The following is an 18486-nucleotide window of genomic DNA, read 5'->3' as shown; positions in this document are numbered from 1 at the left end:
GACGTAATATTCCATTTGGGGCCTAACCAGAGCTTTATAAAGGTTCAGCAGAACCTCCCTGCTTTTGTACTCAATGCCTCTATTTCTGAAGCCCAAGATCCCATATGCTTTACCAATATGTCAATTGGTCTTGCTACCTTTAAAAGATGGGTGCACAAACACTCCCAGCTCCTCTGTTCCTGCAAACTCTTCAGAACTGTGACACTAACTGGAGCTCCTGGAACTCCTTTCCGAACAGCACTGTGGGTGTACCTACCCCACATGGACTGCAGCAGTTCAAGAAGGCAGCTCACCACCACCTTCTCAAGGGCAATTAGGGATGGGCAATAAATGCTGGCCCAGCCAGCGACACCTACATCCAATGAACAAATAATAGAAAAACTGAGTCTACATCACCTTTCCCTATTCCTTCCACCAAAATGCATCACCTCACACTTGTCAGTATTAAATTCCATCTGCCACCTGTCTACCCATTCTGCCAGCCTATCTATGTCCTGTTGCAGGTGGTTCATATCTTCCTCACCTTCACAGGCTTCTGCGAACTCTTCCATCTGCTATTTTAAACAGACTTTAATCAATTTATTTTCTAAGGTTTATTTTAAATGAAATAAAACATGTCCTAAATTGGTAGACTCAGGACTGTGACATCATCATAGAATCATACAAAGTTTAAGACACAGAAAGAGGCCACTTGGCCCATCATGTCTGTGCCGGCTGAAAGACGATCCACCTATTCTAATCCCACCTTCTAGAATTTGGTCTGTTGCCCTGCAGATTATAGCACTTGAGGTGCATATCCAGATTCCTTTTGAATGAGTTGAGGGTCTCTGCCTCAACTACCCTTTCAGGCAGTGAGTTCCAGACCATCATCACCCTCTGGGTGAAAAGGCTTTTCCTCATCTCCCCTCTAATTTTTCTACCAATCACTTTAAATCTATGCCCCCTTGTCACTAACCCCTCTGCTAAGGTGGATAGGCCCTTCACCTCCACTCTATCCAGGCCCCTCAAAATTTTGTACATTTCAATCAGATCTCCCCTCAGCCTTCTCTGTTCCAAGGTGAACAACCCCAGTCTATCCAATCTTTCCTCACAGCTGCATTTTTCCAGTCCTGGCAACATCCTCATAAATCTCCTCTGTACCCTCTTTAGTGCAATTACATCCTTTCTGTAATGAGGTGACCAGAACTGTACACAGTACTCAAGTTGTGGCCAAACCAATGAGTTATACAGTTCCGGCATAACCTCCCTGCACTTATATTCTGTACCTCGGTTAATAAAGGAAAGGATTCCACATGCCTTCTTAACCACCTTATTGACCTGTCCTGCTACCTTCAGGGATCCATGGGCATTCACTCCAAGGTCCCTCACTTACTCTACACTTGTCAGCATTTTCGCATTAATTGTGTATTCCTTTGCCTTGTTTGACTTCCCCAAATGCATCACCTCACACTTCTCCAGGTTGAATTCCATTTGCCACTTTTCTGCCCATCCGACCAGACCATCAATATCTTCCTGCAGCCTACATAGAGTCAGAGAGTAATACAGCACAGAAACAGGCCCTTTGGCCCATCATGTCTGTGCTGGCCATCAAGCACCTAACTATTCTAATCCCCATTTTCCAACACTTGGCTCATAGCCTTGTATGCTATGGTGTTTCAAGTGCTCATCTAAATACTTCTTAAATGTTGTGAGGGTTCCGGTCACTATCACCCCTTCAGTGTGTTCCAGATTCCAACCACCCGCTGGGTGAAAAAAAAAATCCTCAAATCCCCTCCAAACTTCCTGTCCCTTACCTTAACTCTATGCCCCCTGGTTATTGACACCTCTTCCTATCTACCCCCCTCATAATTTTGTATACCTCAATCTAGTCCCCCCTCAGCCTTCTCTGCTCTAAGGCAAACAACCCTAGCCTATCCAGTCTCTCTTCATAGCTGAAATACTCCAGCCCGGGCAACATCCTGGTGAATCCCCTCTGCACCCTCTCCAGTGCAATCACATCCTTCCTATAGTGTGGTGCCCAGAAATGTACACAGTACTCCAGCTATGGCCTAACTAGCGTTTTATACAGTTCCATCATAACCTCCCTGCTCTTATATTCTATGCCTTGGCTAATAAAGGCAAGTATCCCACATGCCTGCCTAACTACCTTATCTACCTGTGCTGCTGCCTTCAGTGATCTATGGACAAGTACACCAAGGTCCCTCTGATCCTCTGTGCTTCCTAGGGTCCTACCATCCATTGTATATTCCCTCTCCTTGTTAATCCTCCCAAAATGCATCACCTCACACTTCTCAGGATTACATTCCATTTGCCACTGCCCTGCCCATCTTAACAGCCCATCTATATCATCCTGTAATCTAAGGCTTTCCTCATTGTTTACGACACCAATTTTCGTGTCATCTGTGAACTTACTGATCATACCTCCTATATTCACGTCTAAATCATTAATGTACACTACAAACAGCAAGGGTCCCAGCGCCGATCTCTGCAGTACACCACTGGTCACAGGCTTCCAATCACAAAAACAACCCTCGATCGTCACCCTCTGCCTCCTGCCACTAAGCCAACTTTGGATCCAATTTGCCCTGGATCCCATGGGCTCTTACCTTCTTGACCAATCTCCCATGCAGGACCTTATCAAAAGCCTTACTGAATTCCATGTAGACTACATCAACTGCTTTACCCTCATCTACACATCTAGTCACCTCCTTGAAAAAGTCAATCAAATTTGTTAGACATGATCTCCCCCTGACAAAGCCACGCTGACTATCCTTGATTAATCCCTGCCTCTCCAAGTGGAGATTAATCCTGTCCCTCAGAATTTTTTCCAATAGTTTCCCTACCACTGATTTTAGACTCACCGGCCTGTAATTACCTGGTATATCCCTGCTACCCTTCTTGAATAATGGTACCACATTCACTGTCCTCCAGTCCTCTGGTACCTCTCCTGGGGCCAGAGAGGATTTGAAAATTTGTGCCAGAACCGCTGCAATCTCCTCTCTTGCCTCACATAACAGGCTGGACTGGGAGATTTATCTGCCTTTAAGCCCACTAAAACAGCTAATACCTCCTCCCTTTCAATGCTAATTTGTTCAAGTATGTCACAATCCCCCTCCCTGATCTCTACACCTATATCGTCCTTCTCCATAGTGAACACAGATGAAAAGTAATCATTAAAACCTCACCTATGTCCTCCAGCTCCTCACACAGATTTCCACTTTGGTCCCTACTCTTTCCCTGGTTATCCTCTTGCCCTTAATATACTTATAAAACGCCTTGGGATTTTTCTTTATCTTGCCCGCCAGTGTTTTTTCATGCCCCCTCTTCGCTCTCCTAATTACTTTTTAAAGTACCGCTCCTACACTTTCTATACTCCTCTAGTGCTTCCGCTGTTTTCAGATCTCTGAATTTGCCAAAAGTCTCCTGTCTTTTCCTCATCCAATCCTCTATATCCCTTGACATCCAGGATTCCCTGGACTTGTTGGTCCTACCCTTCACCTTTATGGGAACATGTTGGCCCTGAACTCTCACGGTTTCCTTTTTGAATGACTCCCACTAGTCTGATGTCGACTTTCCTACAAGTAGCTGCTCCCAGTCCGTTTTGGCCCGATCCTGTTTTATCATATTGAAATCAGCCTTCCCCCAATTCAGTACCTTTATTTCCAGTCCATCTTTGTCCTTTTCCATAACTACCTTAAATCTTACAGAATAAAAGCAAAATACTGCAGATGCTGGAAATCTGAAATAAAAACAAGAAATGCTGGAAATATTCAGCAGGTCTGGCAGCATCTGTGGAGAAGCAGAGTTAACGTGTCAAGTCAGTGACCCTTCATCGGTACTGCTAACAGATTTATGGTCACTCTGCCCGAAATGCTCTCCCACTGACACTTCTACCACTTGTCCGGCTGCATTCCCTAAGATTAGATGCAGTACCGCCCCTTCTCTTGTAGGGCTTTCTATGTACTGGCTCAAAAAGCTCTCTGGTCCGTACCCTTTTAAGCCTTTTGCACGAAGACTATCCCAGCTCATATTGGGGAAGTTGAAATCTCCTGCTTTTATTACAGCTATCTACCACACAACCAATCTTTGTATTGTCTGCAAACCTCTTGATTATGCCCCCTACATTTATGTCGAAATCGTTAATATATACCACAAAAAGCAGGGCAGCCAGTACTGAGTCTGGAAACAGCCCTCCAGTCGAAAACTCACGTCAACAATTACCCTTTGTTTTCTGCCAGAGCCAGTTTTTTAACCACCTTGCTGCATTTCCCTGGATCCCATGGGATTTTATTTTTGTAACCAATCTGCCATATGGGATCTTGTCAAAAGCCTTGCTAAAATCCTTGTAGACCGCATCAGCTGCACTACCCTCATCTATCTTCCATGTCATGTCTTCAAAAAATTTGATCAAGTTGGTCAAACAAGATCTTCCCTTAACAAATCCATACTGACTATCCTTGATTAACCTGCGCCTTTCTCAGTGACAGTTTATCCTGTCCCTCAGAATACATTAAATCTTCATAGAATAATAACCACGGTCATTTTCAGACTGGAAGCTTAAACCTGCCGTTTCACTTTCAGTCAGGAACAGATCACAGTTTTACACCAATCTGAATTGACAGCACGTTTCCAGCATTCACTGTTGATCTTCCTGACTCTAAACGTGCTGTCAAATCAGAGATTGGTGTAAAACTGTGATCTGTTCCTGAATGAAAGTGAAACGGCAGGTATAAGCTTCCAGTGTTGTAAAGGAGCCTTCTGTTCCATGCCTGGGAGCTCTGAACCATGGAAGAGAGCGGCTGGGACACATTTCTTACACGACTCAGGATTAAACCACATGGGGACTTTGCTGTCAGTGAAGAGAGATGAGAAAGACCAAAGTGCCGTTTGTCCCTCTCAGTGTGATCTTGAAGGACTGTGTCCAGGCTGAAGTTCTGTTCCTGCCGTACGATCCTCCCCCCAGATTGTCTTTTCTGAGCTCCAGCCAGGTGATGTTAAACACTCAAGTGGGAAAGTTAAAAATCTACAACAATGTGTTTAAAACAAAGCTGATTTATTTGGCATTTATCCATGATATTAAACTCCAGCCCAGTTATTGGCGTTATCAGCAAAAACAAATTCCAACTGTCAGAATGAACATTGTCAGTCCAAGATGTGATGAACAGCAGCAATAACAGCAGAATCCAATTCCTGCAGTCACTTGTGAACTCGCTGGTGTCTCAGCAGGTGGAATGACAGAGTGAATCCCTTCCCACACACGGAGCAAGTGAACGGCCTCTCCCCAGTGTGAAGCCGTTGGTGTGTCAGAAGGCTGGATTTTTTTGTGAATCCCCTCTCACACACGGAGCAGGTAAATGGTCTCTCCCCAGTGTGAAGTGGCTGGTGTGCCAGAAGGCTTGATTTCTGAGCGAATCCTTTTCCACACATGGAGCATGAGAATGGCCTCTCCCTCGTGTGAAGCCGTTGGTGTGCCAGCAGGTTTGATTTTTGAGTGAAATCCTTCCCACACACTGAGCAGGTGAACGGTCTTTCCCCAGTGTGAACTCTCTGGTGTGCCAGCAAGTTGGATGAACGTATGAATCCCTTCCCACAAAGGGAGCAGGTGAACGGTCTCTCCCCAGTGTGAATTTGCTGGTGTTGTAACAGATAGGCTGACTCAATGAATCCCTTCCCACACATGGAGCAGGTGAACGGTCTCTCCCCAGTGTGCCTGCGCTGATGTATTTCCAGCTGGGATGGGTAATTGAATCCCTTCCCACAGTCCCCACATTTCCACGGTTTCTCCGTGGTGCGAGTGTCTTTGTGTCTCTCCAGGTTGGATGATCAGTTGAAGCCTCGTCCACACACAGAACACGTGTACAGTTTCTCCCCGCTGTGAATGGTGATGTTTTTTTCAGGCTGTGTAACTGATTAAAGCTCTTTCCACAGTCAGTGCACTGGAACACTCTCACTCGGGTGTGTGTGTCTCGGTGCTTTTCCAGTCACACTGATGTTTGAAATCTTTTCCCACAGACAGAACAGACAAACATTTCTTCTTCTACATTCAAAGAACAATGATATTCAAGTCCTGATGAATTGAATGATGGTCAGATCTTGACACAGTATTTGGTTTGAGCTTCCCATCTGCAAATCCTCCCCTTCTAGTACCCTGTAAAAGAAGTTTACACAGAATTACATAGAATGTACAGCATAGAAACAGGCCATTTGGCCCAACTAGCCTGCACTGGTGTTTCTACTCCCATTCCATCTACCTCATCTCAGCAGATCTTTCTATTCCCTTTGCTCTCATCCACTCATCTAGTTTCCTTTTGAAAGTATCTCAGCTTTTTTCCACAAGCACTTGCTGCTGCAGTGAGTTTCACATTCTAAACACTGAGTAAACACATTGCTCCTTATTCCCCTGTTGGATTTACCAGTAACTATCTTGTCTTTATGGCCCCTGGTTTAGGATTGTCCCACAAGTGAAACATTCTCTCCACATCTACAAGATCCCACACGGCAGACTGGTCAGAAAAGTAAGAGCCCACAGAATCCAAGGGCAAGTGGTCAGTTGGATGTAAAATTGGCTCAGTGCCAGGAAGCAAAGGATAATGATCGATGGGTGTCTTGTGACTGGAAGGCTGCTTCCAGTGGGGTTTCGCAGGGTTCAGTACTAGGACCCTTGCTTTTTGTAGCATATGTCAATGATTTAGACATAAATATAGGGGGCATGATTTAAAAAAAATTGCCTGTGTGGTTGACAGTGAGTAAGAAAGCTGTTGACTGCAGGAAGGCATCAATGGTCTGGAATTTCCTCCCTAAATCTATCAACCTCTCTTTCCTCCTATAAAATGCTCTTTAAAGCCTATCACTTTGACTAAGCTATTGATCATCTGTTCCAATATCTCATGACTGGATAGCTCTATGGAGAGCCAACATGGACTTGATGGGCCGAATGGCCTCCTTCTGTGACGTAAATGACTCTATGACTGGTCTGGTGGGCAGAAAAGAGTCAAATGGAATTCAATCCAGTGAAGTGTGAGGTATTTGGGGAGAACAAACAAGGCAAGGGAATACACAGCGAATGGTAGGATTGTGAAAAGCGTAGAGGACAGAGGGAACTTGGAGTGCATGTCCACAGATCATTGAAGGTAGCAGGACAGATAGATAAAGTGGTTAAGAAGGCATATGGAATACTGTCCTGTTAGTCAAGGCGTAGAATATAACAGCAGGGAGGTTATGATAGAACTGTATAAAACACTAGGTTAGAACCATTACGTACAATCTGGTCACCACATTACAGGACGGATGTGATCGCACCAGAGAGGGTACGGAGGAGATTTATGAGGACGTTGTCAGGACTGGAGAATTTTAGCTACAAGGAAAGATTGGATAGGCCTGGACAGAATGGATCGGCGGGACCTATTTTTCCCTTTGCAATAACCAGGGGCATCAATTTAAAGAAATTAACAGAAGGATTACACAGGAACTGGGGGAATTTATTTTGCCCAGAAGGCGATCGGGCCTGAAAGAGTGATAGAGGTAATTGCACTTAAAAAATATTTGGATCTGCACTCGAAGTGCTGTAACCTACAGAACTACAAAGCAAGAACTGGAAAGTGGGATTAAGATGTACAGTTCTTTGTCGACCAGCATGGAAATGACGGGCTGAATGGCCTCCTTCTGTGCCGTAAATTTTCTGTGTTTCTATCTTGTCCAATCCATTCATAACTTTGAAATCTCCTATCCGGTCACTGCAAAGTCTCCTTTTTTTCCCAACAAAAAAGTCCCAACCTGTTTAAACTTTCCCAATATCTGCAATTTCTCAGTTTACAAAAGCTTTCACTCTCATTCCAGGAGGAAAGTTCAGAAGAGATAAACATTGCTCTTGGTTTGAGTTTGCGGTGCGCAAATCCTCTTCTTCGAGGCCCTGTGAAAGGAGTTTATAAAAGCCACCACTGTCAGTCCAGGACAGAAATTCGCAATATTCTCTCCTGCTGCCTCCTAGCCCAGGATGGCCGCACATGCGCCCTGCTGCACAACACCTTCTATAAAGATGGCGGACTTGCTCGCCCTCACTGGCTGTCCAGACATGCCATGGCATTCTGTCCTGCCATCCAGTAGAGGCGGGAGGCCCTGGTGGGAGGCACTCCATAAGGGGATCCTCTCTTTGTCCATCAGGGATTTGATGTTGACAGTGTGGCATGTGGCAGTCCCATGCAATCGATGATTAAGTCAATTTACGAACTTCCCAGCCGCCTGTAATTTTTTCAGTCTGGAGGAGTCCGTGTGTCACATTTATACAGAATGTGCAAGGTTGCAGACCCTGTTTGACTATCTGAGGGGGCTCCGCAAGGTCTGGTTGCACTCCAGACCCACACTCCTGATCTTTGGACACCCAGTGTGGAGGGGAATGGGCAGGGTGATGGACCTTCTAGTTCAACTGCTCCTGGGCCTGGCCAAAATAACCACCAACAGGTCCAGGCAGCAGGCCGTCAAGGGGAGGGTCATGAAGGCAGTCTGTCTGCCTCCCTTCCGCAACTATGTCCACACCTGGGTGCCCCCAGGGAGTGAACACATGGTGTTTGCCGATATGCTTGAGGCCTTCCACAGCCAGAGGGACTGCAGTGCATCATCACCACCAGGGATGACATTTTAGTTTGATTTACTTAAGTTTCCTTTATATTTTTTCTTGTTACTGAATATTACTCGTACCTCTTAAATAGGGTTACCTAGTCCCTCCATTTAAGTCACTGCTCGTTTTGTTTTCAAGAGGTCTGCAAAGTATTCGTGTCTAATCCGTGTAAAAGGAGTTTAGAAAAGTCATCATTGTCAGTACAGGATAGAAATTCTGAACAGACAATTCTAGTTTCTATGGAACATTTTTTCCTCTCTTGTTCCCCAAAAGCTGTAAATCCCCGTCCCACACACTCTCCCTCGTCCCTGTGCTGAAATCCAAACCCATCGCACCACTTCTTTCCTCCACTGCCAGTTTTCTCCCTCCCTCTACTCTGGCTGGGTTCAGTTCTCCAGCCCCTGCATGCAGAGTGAGAATCAAATCAATGAGTCAATGATTTTCTCTCCTGGTCACTGGGACCGGAAGCCCCGCCTACTCTGTGTCATCATCAAGATGGCTGCGCATGCACTCTGCTTCCCGCTCAGCCAAGATACCAACCACATTTCTGGAAACAAAGTGATTCCTGACCACGCTGGCCGCCACTGACGTCATCAGGCTGCGCCGCAGTGCGCACATGCGCAGACGGTCTCCTGCTCTCTGCGCATGCGCTGCGTTCCGGCTTGCCAGGACTGGTTAGCCCGAGTTTCTGAAAGTGGAAGGAGGAGAGGTTTTGTTGGGCATTTTCTCGCAATTATTTAGCGATTTTGAAGATTTCAGTCTGCTTCATTTTTATCAGAAAGAGGAGATTGCTCCAAGGTAATCCAAGGTAAGTTGTTCTGAAAACATTTCCATTGTCTGGGGCACTGCATGTGCTCCAGTCCACTGCACTGCACTAAAATCCTTTCCATTGTCTGGGGCTGTGTGCAGGCAGTAAATGTGCTCCAGTCTCTGTTGTAATTGGCTCTGTTCCTGCACCCATCAGAGCCGTGCACATGGACACACAGCCACCTGTTTCCCCATCCGCCCTTGAAACAACCATGTAGAGCCTTGTAAGACTCCGCAATTGCCAGCTGCTGCCTGTCAAGCAGAGAGGGCGTCCAAAGCGGTCAAGCATTTGGGGAACATTCAACAAGAAGACTGAGCACTAAAAGAAACAAGCATGCCGTGTCCAGTGGTAGCACAAATGTGAATGCTCTTGCTGTGTACACAACTGGTGCAGTGGGAGTGCAGCCACACCGTTCTCCATCCTAAATGGGAGCGGATGGGAAGGCGCAGGAGTAGCATAACCACTAGCAGGGAACAGCTGGGCTAAATGGCCTGCTTTATGTTCATAGTACAAAAGAAATGTGCTTCTTTTTCCAGCACCCTCACATCATTCATGTTTTCTGAGAGCAGCATTGAACCATCACGAGATAGAGGCAGTTACATCATCCTGACTCCTACAGCTGAGGTGGGTACTAAGTGATTCATTGGCGGTGTTATCAGTACATGCCTATCCTGCAGAGTATAAAGCATGCGCAACAGTAATTTCATTGGAGGGAGGGAAGCTCTGACACTCCTGTTCTTTCCTTATTTATTTTCATGTAAAACATGCCGTTGAGAAAACAATTCTTGAGACTTAAGGTCAGCATTCAAGCAATGAAGGCAACTAGATCATGCTGCGGAGCTTGTCACAATGTGGAAAGGAACCTTGCATTTATGGATGTAATGGGAGTGCACATTGGGATGCGCTTGGGGAACATTCACCAAGAATAGACTGAGCTCAGACTCTTATGACTTTGCCTACTTCACATGGACAATACAGTAGTGGAATAGAGAGCCACGAGGCTCTCCAGGAACAACCTCTTTAGTTCTGCATAGCAGAGACTCGGCCTGTCTGTTTCACAGGAATGCTGATGACACAACACTCATGTATCAATGCACAGCAGTGCCTCGAATGTTTAATGTACTTAATAAAACTTCTCAATAATTAAACCTGGAATTGTTGAGGTTTTTGATGTTATTTTTCCGACTTTGCAACTGCACTTCAGATATTCAACTGTGGGGTGGAGAGGTGGAGAGGGGGGTGGGGTGGAGAGGGGGGTGGGGTGGAGAGGAGGGTGGGGTGAGAGGTGGAGAGGGGGGTGGGGTGAGAGGTGGAGAGGGGGGTGGGGTGAGAGGTGGAGAGGGGGGTGGGGTGAGAGGTGGAGAGGGGGGTGGGGTGAGAGGTGGAGAGGGGGGTGGGGGGAGAGGTGGAGAGGGGGGTGGGGGGAGAGGTGGAGAGGGGGGTGGGGGGAGAGGTGGAGAGGGGGGTGGGGGGAGAGGTGGAGAGGGGGGTGGGGGGGAGAGGTGGAGAGGGGGGTGGGGGGGAGAGGTGGAGAGGGGGGTGGGGGGGGAGAGGTGGAGAGGGGGGTGGGGGGGGAGAGGTGGAGAGGGGGGTGGGGGGGGGGAGAGGTGGAGAGGGGGGTGGGGGGGGGAGAGGTGGAGAGGGGGGGGGGGAGAGGTGGAGAGGGGGGTGGGGGGGAGAGGGGGGTGGGGGGGAGAGGTGGAGAGGGGGGTGGGGGGGGAGAGGTGGAGAGGGGGGTGGGGGGGGAGAGGTGGAGAGGGGGGTGGGGGGGGAGAGGTGGAGAGGGGGGTGGGGGGGGAGAGGTGGAGAGGGGGGTGGGGGGGGAGAGGTGGAGAGGGGGGTGGGGGGGGAGAGGTGGAGAGGGGGGTGGGGGGGGAGAGGTGGAGAGGGGGGTGGGGGGGGAGAGGTGGAGAGGGGGGTGGGGGGGGGAGAGGTGGAGAGGGGGGTGGGGGGAGAGGGGGGTGGGGGTTGCAGTGGGAGGGAGTTAAATTCAGAAGTTCCTGAAGAGGGGGATGCAAAAGGCAGGGAGCAGAGAGCTGCAATGCCTGAAGTACAATTGAGAAGTAGGGGAGAAAGCGGCTGGATGAGGGATCTGTAGCTGGAGGGAACGGCTGGATGGAGAGGGCCAGAAACGAGAGGACGTAGAGAGACGCGGGGAGTGAGCGGCTGAAGACCTGGTGTCGCCGGGTGCAGGGACCGGCCGGTGCGTCTTTTGCTGTTGCAGGTTTATGGCGCATGCGTAGAAAAAGGCACTCCTCCTTCCTCCCCCCACCCCCACTCGCCGGCCGCTCCGCTCCCCCCAGGCCCGCTCTGCTCCCCGACCCTGACCCACTCCTCCCAGGTCCGCTCCGGTCCCCGGCACTGTCCCGCTCACCCCAGGCCCGCTCGCTCTCTCACTCCGCCATTGTGTGCTGCCATGTGTTTTTTAGGTTGCCTCCGTGTGATTATTTGAGCAGCGCCATCTTTAGTCCTGGCAGCTGCCTAAAGTCGCAGACTGTGACGTTTTCGTGGCACATGCTGCACCACAGCAGCGCCACCTGGTGGTAGCGTTGCCAGCAAATGCAGCCTTCTGGAAAGAAGCCCCGGAGCTGCACACGCGGGACCTGGAGTTTCTTATTCGGGACTTGCGATTTACACCAGGTGCTTCTGAAACCTCCTGCCCACCCGCCGGCTCCATCCCTCCCCTGCGCCCCGCTGACTCTCACCCGCTTCAAGTACCTCTCCAGCACTCGCACAGCTCTGATCAAAGTGACAATGCGCATGCTCCGGGTAGTCCGGCTCCGCGCCTGCGTACTGCGGTCCTGTGACGTAACACAATGGTTACAGCGCAGAAAATGACTGACGGATATTCTGCAAAGACAGTCTACCAATTTAAAATAAATGTTAACTTACTTAAGGTAAACCCATTTAAAATAATAGTCAATTCCTGCGGATGCTGAAAATGCCAGCAGGTCTGGCAGCATCTGTACAGAGAGAAACAGAGCTAACATTTCAGGTCAGTGACCTTTTGTCAGTATAAAGTTAGAGATGCAACAGGGTTTCAGCAAGTACAGAGGTCCAATCCTCCATCACCCCGACACCTCGTCCCCTTCCCACTGCACCTTCCCATGCAATCACAGGAGGTGTAATCCCTGCCCTTTTACCTCCTCTCTTCTCACCAAGGCCCCAAACACTCCTTCCAGGTGAAGCAGCGATTTACTTGCACTTCTTTCAATTTAGTACACTGTATTTGCTGCTCAAAATGTTGCTACAGTTGTACAAGGCCTTAGTGAACCTGCACCTAGAGTATTGTGTATAGTTTTGGTCTCCTTACATAAGGAAGGATATAATTGTAGTGGAAGCCATTCAGAGAGGGTTCAATTGGCTGAGTCCTGAGATGAGAGATTGTCTCATGGGGAAGGGTTGAGCAGGTTAGGCCTATACTCATTGGAGTTTAGAAAAATGAGAGGTGAACTTATTGAAACACATAAGACCCTGAGGGGACTTGACAGGGTGGATGCCGGGCAGATGTTTCCCCTTGTAGAGGAATCTAGAACTCGGGGTCTCTCATTTAAGTCTGAGAAGAGGAGGAATTTTTTCTCTCAGCAGGTCATTAGACTTTGGAATTCTCTTCCCCAGACAGCAGTGGAGGCTGGGTCATGGAATATATTCAAGGTGAAGTTAGACAGATTTTTGATCGACAAGGGAAGCAAGAGTTATGGGGGTGGGAGGTGCAGGCAGGGCCACAATCAGATCAGCCATGATCTTATTGAATGGCAGAGTAGACTTGAGGGGCTGAATGGCTGACAGTTGCTCCTAGTTCTTATGCAAGTTCCCCTCCAAGCCACACAACATCCTGACTTGGAACGATATCACTGTTCCTGGGACAAAATCCTGGAAATCCTTTCCGAACAGCACTGTGGCTGTGCTTACACCACATGGCCTGCAGTAGTAAAAGTCTGCTCAGGTCAGGAAAAAGAACCTGACCCGAACGCGACCAAATCACAGCGGACCCGAGCCCGACCCCCTCCGATTTTGCCCCGAGCCCGACCCGACCAACCCTCGACTTATCTTCTTTACACCGAACCTGGAGTGCATGCGTGATGACGTCATAGTGATGTCATTCCCTCACTGTGCAGACTCAGTTCTGTCCTGGACAGCCAGTTCAGGTAAGTTCTTTAATTTCAATACTTACCAGCAGAAACTTACGGTGTGTGTCTGGCCCAACCTGACCCAAGCCCGAAAGCAGGGCCCGGAAGAGGGATCCAACCCGACCCGAACACGACACATGTCGTCGGTTCCCGGCGGGTTCAGGTCAGGTAGCAGGCCTTTATGCAGTGGTTCAAGAAGGCAGCTCACCACCACCCTTTCAAGGGATGGGCAACAATTGCTGGCCGAACCAGCAATGCTCACATCCCAGAAAAGCATTTTAAAAAATCAGTCAAAGCAAATTAAAAGATGAGGCTATTTACTTAACACAACTGAACAATTCAAAAAGAATGCTATCGCAGTCTTCCTCACTATTAACCACGTCCCCCAATTTGGTGTCATCTGCAAATTTTGGAATTGTTTTTCTGATCTTAACTCCAAACGGTTTATGGAGATGGTGAACAACAGTGATTATAGCACCAATCCCTGTGGAACACCACTTCCCACCTTCCAGCAGTCTGAGGAAATACCTTTAATCTCCATCTCTGTTTTCTGGTTTGTAGCCAGCTTGCTGTCCATTCTGCTGCCTGTTCACTGACTCCGCACGCTCTGACCTCAGTCAGGAGTTACCATGTGAATATCATGGTATATTACATCTACTGAATTACTCGTCTGCTCTTTCTGTTACTTCGTCAAAAAATGCAATAAGGTTGGTCAAGCATCACCTTCCCTTTTGAAATCTGTGCTGACTGTTCGTTATTACATCTTCAGTTTCAAGAACTTTTTCTATCACATCTTTGAGTACAGATATCATTATTATTCCAATCACTGCCGTTAACTTGGCTGCTCCATGGTTCACTGGACTTGTTCTCTCCATTTCTTCAATATTGACTAGTTTATTCAGTCTGATATAAAACCAACCCCACAGTCACTGACACCAATCTCCTCCTGTCTGATATAAACCAACCCCACAGTCACTGACACCAATCTCCCACTGTCTGATATAAACCAACCCCAGTCACCGACACCAATCTCCTCCTGTGTGATATAAACCAACCCCACAGTCACTGACACCAATCTTCATCTGTCTGATATAAAACCAACCCCACAGTCACTGACACCAATCTTCATCTGTCTGATATAAAACCAACCCCACAGTCACTGACACCAATCTTCATCTGTCTGATATAAACCAACCCCACAGTCACTGACACCAATCTCCCACTGTCTGATATAAACCAACCCCACAGTCACTGACACCAATCTCCTCCTGTCTGATATAAAACCAACCCCACAGTCACTGACACCAATCTTCATCTGTCTGATATAAACCAACCCCACAGTCACTGACACCAATCTCCCACTGTCTGATATAAAACCAACCCCACAGTCACTGACACCAATCTTCATCTGTCTGATATAAACCAACCCCACAGTCACTGACACCAATCTCATCCTGTCTGATATAAACCAACCCCACAGTCACTGACACCGTTCTCCCACTGTCTGATATAAACCAACCCCACAGTCACTGACACCGTTCTCCCACTGTCTGATATAAACCAACCCCAGTCACTGACACCGTTCTCCCACTGTCTGATATAAACCAACCACAGTCACTGACACCGTTCTCCCACTGTCTGATATAAACCAACCCCACAGTCACTGACACCAATCTCCCACTGTCTGATATAAACCAACCCCACAGTCACTGACACCAATCTCCCACTGTCTGATATAAACCAACCCCACAGTCACTGACCACCAATCTCCTCCTGTCTGATATAAACCAACTCCACAGTCACTGACACCAATCTCTATCTGTCTGATATAAACCAATCCCACAGTCACTGACACCAATCTCCATCTGTCTGATATAAAACCAACCCCACAGTCACTGACACCAATCTCCTCCTGTCTGATATAAAACCAACCCCACAGTCACTGACACCAATCTCCTCCTGTCTGATATAAAACCAACCCCACAGTCACTGACACCAATCTCCTCCTGTCTGATATAAACCAACCCCACAGTCACTGACACCAATCTCCTCCTGTCTGATATAAAACCAATCCCACAGTCACTGACACCAATCTCCTCCTGTCTGATATAAAACCAATCCCACAGTCACTGACACCAATCTCCTCCTGTCTGATATAAATGAATCCTACAGTCAGACACCAATCTCCTCCTGTCTGATATAAACCAACCCCACAGTCACTGACACCAATCTCCTCCTAATCGATATAAACCAACCTTGCTGTTTGTAGTATACATTAATGATTTACACATGAAAATAGGAGGTATAAGTAAGTTCGCAGATGACACGAAAATTAGTAGTGTCATAAATAGTAAGGAGGAAAGCCTTAGATTACATGGAGATACAGATGAGCTGGTAAGATGGGCAGAGCTGTGGCAAATGGAATTTAATCCTGAAAAGTGTGAGGTGATGAATTTTGGGAGGACTAACAAGGCAAGGGAAGATACAATGGATGGTAGGACCCTAGGATGTACAGAGGATCAGAGGGACCTCGGTGTACTTGTCCATAGATCACTGAAGGCAGCAGCACAGGTAGATTAGGGGCTTAGGAAGGCATATGGGATACTTGCCTTTATTAGCCGAGGCATAGAATATAAGAGCAGGGGGGTTATGATGGAGCTGTCTAAAACACTAGTTAGACCACAGCTGGAGTACTGTGTACAGTTCTGGTCACCACACTCTCGGAAGGATGTGATTGCACTGGAGAGGGTGCAGAGCAGGTTCACCAGGATGTTGCCTGGGCTGGAGCATTTCAGCTATGAAGAGAGACTGGATAGGCTAGGGTTGTTTTCCTTAGAGCAGAGAAGGCTGAGAGGGGGAGGAGGGCGCCTGATTGAGGTATACAAAATTATGAGGGGCATTGATAGGTTAGATAGGAATAAACTTTTTCCCTTAGCGGAGGGGTCAATAACCAGGGGGCATAGATTTAAGGTAAGGGGCAGGAGGTTTAGAGGGGATTTGAGGGAAAAAAAATTTTTCACCCAGAGGGTGGCTGGAATCTGGAACGCACTGCCTGAAGAGGTGGTAGAGGCAGGAACCCTCACAACATTTAAGAAGCATTTAGATGAGCACTTGAAACGCCATAGCATCGAAGGCTACGGGCCAAATGCTGGAAAATGGGATTAGAATAGTTAGGTGCTTGATGGTCAGCATGGACACGATGGGCCGGAGGGCCTGTTTCTGTGCTGTATAACTCTATGACTCTAATCTCCTCCTGTCTGATATAAACCAACCCCACAGTCACTGACACCAATCTCCTCCTGTCTGATATAAACCAACCCCACAGTCACTGACACCAATCTCCTCCTGTCTGAATTAAACCAACCCCACAGTCACTGACACCAATCTCCTCCTGTCTGATATAAACCAACCCCACAGTCACTGACACCAATCTCCTCCTGTCTGATATAAACCAACCCCACAGTCACTGACAACAATCTCCCACTGTCTGATATAAACCAATCCCACAGTCACTGACACCAATCTCCTCCTGTCTGAATTAAACCAACCCCACAGTCACTGACACCAATCTCCTCCTGTCTGATATAAACCAACCCCACAGTCACTGACACCAATCTCCTCCTGTCTGATATAAACCAACCCCACAGTCACTGACACCAATCTCCCACTGTCTGATATAAACCAACTCCACAGTCACTGACACCAATCCCCTCCTGTCTGATATAACAGGATTAATTAATGGCCTCAGAGTAAAGCCACCTCTGGGTAGCAGCAACCACAATATGATTGAATTTTACATCCAATTTGAAAGAGAGAAGAGTGAGTCTAAGACTAGTATTTTAACTCAAATAAGGGTAACTATGTGGGCATGAAAGTTGAGATAGCTGAAGTGAACTGGGTTACCAGGCTAGGAGATAGATCAATAGAGAAGCAGTGGTAGACATTCAAGGGGATAATTCAGAATACTTAGGATAATAATATTCCTACTTTCAAGAAAAATTCTAAGGGTAGGACCTATCGTCTGTGATTACTAAAGAAGTTAAGAAAGCATCAAACCTAAGGAAAAACATATAATTGTGCAATGAGGAGTAGCAGGTCAGATGATTGGTGAGATGATTGGTCAGAACTGTTGCAATTGCTTGGTGACGTCGTCCCATTCACCGGGTATTTCCTCAGTGGCATGATTTTGAAACCTCTGACTCCAGGTTTTCTGAGATCTTTCCAGCTGCAGCTGCAGCTCCAGCAGGAGGTTTTAAATTTGAAAACAGGGAACTAGTTTCATAGGTGATTATTTTTGAACATTTATCTACAATTTAGAACTTTCAGTGTGATGCTGTGTTATCGAAGAGAGGTTCTATGGCTCTGGGGCTGATGTGTTCCTTTGCTGTGGATCTGAATCCATGTCCATCCATTGCTCTGTTTCACCTCTGCCCTCTCTGCCATCGTCTAACTTCCTCTCCCTCTAATAATGGCTGGATTTTAGACATGTTTGGTCTTTTACTGTTACTTCCCCCAACCATGGCAAAATGAGCTTTGCGCTGCTGTCCATCCCCTGACTATGCACTGCTGGATTACCAGCTTTATCTTCCCACAGTATCTTTCATGGTCAGGAATTGTTTTTCCTGTGCTACAGTCCATTTCTCTTCTACTTCTGAGCTTATGTTGACCATCAATTTCTGCACCATTTTTATTCCCTGTAATTCATTCTGCACACTCTGAAACATGAACTCTGTTTCTCTCTCCACATATGCTGCCTGACCTACTTCTTTATTTCCAGTATTTTTTCTTCTTTATTTCAAATTTCCAGCATCCACAGTATTTTGCTTTTGTTTTATTGCAGCCTTTACTCACAGAACAAAGTCTAGAAACACAAATGGACCAATTAAGAGCTGGTTTGTATCGAGGTGGGTGTTGGATGTGGAAGTCCGTCCCTA

The 18486-nt window shown here is 47.3% G+C and overlaps 1 pseudogene; it reads right to left on the bottom strand.

The window, feature by feature from the left end:
- LOC137348636 (zinc finger protein 850-like) overlaps positions 1–18486 on the bottom strand; it is a 163077-nt pseudogene that overhangs the window by 122837 nt on the left and 21754 nt on the right.

The sequence above is a fragment of the Heterodontus francisci genome, chromosome 34 (assembly GCF_036365525.1).
Source record: "Heterodontus francisci isolate sHetFra1 chromosome 34, sHetFra1.hap1, whole genome shotgun sequence".
Classification (NCBI taxonomy): Eukaryota; Metazoa; Chordata; class Chondrichthyes; order Heterodontiformes; family Heterodontidae; genus Heterodontus; species Heterodontus francisci.
The sequence above is the reverse complement of the archived record's forward strand: the minus strand, read 5'-3'. Positions and strand labels throughout refer to the sequence as shown.